General features: G+C 41.2%; 1 long non-coding RNA gene across 1 annotated transcript; it reads left to right on the top strand.

Moving 5' to 3' along the window:
• The first annotated feature begins 581 nt into the window (after positions 1-581).
• On the top strand, positions 582-1449 carry LOC149240757 (uncharacterized). Its single transcript, XR_016245552.1, has 3 exons — positions 582-696; positions 825-902; positions 987-1449. It is a non-coding gene; the product is annotated as an uncharacterized LOC149240757 (long non-coding RNA).
• The last annotated feature ends 1809 nt before the right edge of the window (positions 1450-3258 follow it).

The raw sequence follows: 3258 nt of genomic DNA, 5'->3' as shown, positions 1-3258 counted from the left end.
CACACCTTCAACCACATACATAATTTTTTTTTTTACTGTATGCTTATATAGCTATTCTTCTTATGCTTTACTTGATGCAACTATAATGTCTGCCGCATATTTGCTCACATAGCATTATTATATAGACAATATATATATATACTATACCACATATTAAGCACTTTATTAATTCTCTGTTAAGTTCGGTGGTAACCATGGTTGACATATGTTATTGCCACGCAACATATGCTTTGTCATGGGTTTCGGTATAATCCTTTGACCTTTCGGTGGAGCTTAGCTGTTAGTCCACTTCAGTTGGGAGTAGTTAATGAAGTGCAGGCGTTGGTGGTCCTGCCGCAGCGCCTGCAGGCGCCAACACATCCCTGTCTTAATGGCACCCGTCCTTATAGCGCGAGGTGGCACTGCTGGACTCCTTTGGCCATGTGATGCCTGGATCGTTGAGTTCTCGGTCCTTACGCCTGACCTTCCCGCCTTGTATGAACGGTCAGGATTACACCAATGGATCGAAGGGTTGAGATCCAATCCAGGGTTTACGGCATTACATAAGCTTCAGCCACGCGGTCACGGGGTTTATTGTTTCGTTTATTTCCTCCGGTTCTGTCTCGGCACCTCGCCTCTGGTCTATCTCACGAGCGATACCCTCTTAGACTGCATCCACTCCGGAGCTGTACAGTGACTGCCTTCAGTGCTACACAGGTAATGATCTTCGGTTCTACGTGTTTCCTGTGTGTTTTCAGTAAGTTTATTGGATATGAGATCTTACAACCTTACAGTTAGTTTATCTTCATACGAATTCTTACAGTCTTGAATGTTTTTACTCCTAGGCACGCAGCTGGGTTTTGCGACCCCACTGGCGGTGTCAAGCAGCTGTGCATGACGGCTTCCCCTCACAGCGGCCACAGGTAAGCTTCAACCTTGCTTCTCTGCTCCTTTATTTAAAGCTTCACCGCCTCATGGGTTTAAAGCTATCTAGGTTATGGTTGCAGACTGCCGCTCAATGAGGGCCTTATTGCTGCACTGGCCGAGGTATACTCCTCAGAGAGCCCTCAAGACTTGTATTTGTTTTTCCTTTGAGACTGGTCGAGTCCATACTCGCCAGATTTGTTAATGAGCACGGCGGAACTTCCATAGTTCGCTTGCATGTATTTAAGGTTTCTCGTTTGTTCACATGGTTGCCCCCTTGCGGCATACTCTGTTTCTGTTTGCCGTTTCTATTCTTAGATATGGGGTTTCGGGTCTGGCCGTGGTGCGCAGACCTGGCTAATGAAACTCGACTTTGATTGAGGGTTTAGTTCTTTTAAATGAACTTCTGTAATCGTTCAAGGTTTTCACTCGAGTATTGGACTGTGTATAAACTTATAATTTTATGTGACTGTGACTCTATTTGCGCCCTCAGGGCAGTACACATTTTGTATAACCATGAATATATATACACTCTGTTCTCTTTTATCGTTCCCAATAGTGCAAGGGTTTATACTATCAGATGCTGGATTGTTCATTTTTATAACTGAATCTTCGTATATGACTCAGGTTATAATGGTTGCCCCATGCCGTTGCTCTGTATTCTTTATGCATCTGTCTTACTTGCTAGGGTTGTATAGTATTCATTCAGTTGTTTATACAACAATGTTTGAACAACATGCATTCGGCTAACTATATAGCAATATTTGTACTGTATGTACTCGAATGGTTAACCAGAACGATATTATAGTTTTTTCCTTCCACTATGGAAAATATTGCACCTCATATATATATGTTTAAGGTTTTCATTGCGTTGCATACATGGATTATCTTGTATATGTAAGCATACTTTTTCCGCTTTGCATGCACAGACTTTTGTATATATGAATATATTTTCCCATTTTAGTTTCATACACAAAGTTTTGGATGCATAAATATATTTTTCTCTCTCGACTTACATGCACAGGTTTTCATATACATGAATATATGCTCTTCCAATTTACCGCTCCACGGAGCTTACTTCGTGTTACCGTGCTCGCTAACACTGTATTCTTGAGAACATGAGTTGATGAAATGTCATAATAATCTCATTTTCAGTTTTGCACAGCTATCAAATTAATGCTGTTTGTCTGGTATTCTTTCTGTGTATTATCGTTTCGTTAGACATTTGTAATAAACAACCGAGGGTTTTAATTATCCCTCCGTTGACAAGATAGCATCTGACTACCGTCAGTGGTCGTCTATTCAGACTCAGAGGTTCAATCCTCACTCTGTCGACACACTCAGGTTTTTATTTGATCATTTATCAAGATATGTAATACTATTCCGTCAATGTTAGTTTGCTCACTGTTAAACAATGACTCGGTCTTCTGCATGAGCTTATATTCTGCCCGTCATTCGATAACCAGTTCTTGGTTACCTTCCCTGGTTCCTATAACCAGTTTTTAACTACACCTTTCTATGTAGCTTTATCTACAGTCAATCTAGGTTTATGACAATCTGTCTTTTAACTTTAACCATATCTATACAGTTTCTTAACATTACGACAGTAACTAGGAAAAGAAACTTGCTTCCTATTTGACTACTGTACATTCACTGTATTTTCATATTCAAACAGAGACTCTGCAGTTGAAACCGTACCTGGTTCGCCAGTATCAAGAATGGATTCTCAAGCAAGTCACCTGTGCTTGTTTATGCTCTTCCACCCAGCCATGAGATCCATCCCTCAGACGGAATTCTCCCCCCGAGCCATCCTGCAGGCCTCCAGCCCTCAACAGGATTTGTGCACTCTCTGTGCCTGGTTATCTGGTCCTAACCAGACTTAACCACTTTTCTCTTTTCTTTTTTTTTTCCTGTTCTTGGAAAAGAATTTCTTCTGTCTGTCCTCACAGCACAGAACCCCCTCCCTCAGTCAGGACTTTTCCTGTTTTGGAGGGTAGTTTTCATCAGTTATCACAACTGATCTCTTTCTTTAAGATCCACCTCTTAGAGGCTGCCAACATTTCAAGAAATATTTAAATTACTTTAATTAAAAGAAATAGTTTGTCACAGTTTTGTTTAAAACATAACAACAACTGTATTACTGTCTTTTACCACAGTAAACTTTCATATTTACATATCCTGGGGTCATTACATCTCCCCCTCCTGTGATTGGACATCGTCCCGATGTCTGTCACCCTTAAACAAATTCGGGTAAGCTTCTCTAAGGAGTTCTTCATCCTCCCAAGTGGCCTCTTCAGGCCCATAATGTTGCCACTGCACCTTAGCTTGGAAAATAACCCGTTTCCGCAGCTGCAC

This window comes from Pinus tabuliformis, chromosome 8 (assembly GCF_031772625.1).
Source record: "Pinus tabuliformis cultivar Carrire ecotype Pingquan chromosome 8, CPIR1, whole genome shotgun sequence".
In the NCBI taxonomy this organism is placed as follows: domain Eukaryota; kingdom Viridiplantae; phylum Streptophyta; class Pinopsida; order Pinales; family Pinaceae; genus Pinus; species Pinus tabuliformis.
The sequence above is the reverse complement of the archived record's forward strand: the minus strand, read 5'-3'. Positions and strand labels throughout refer to the sequence as shown.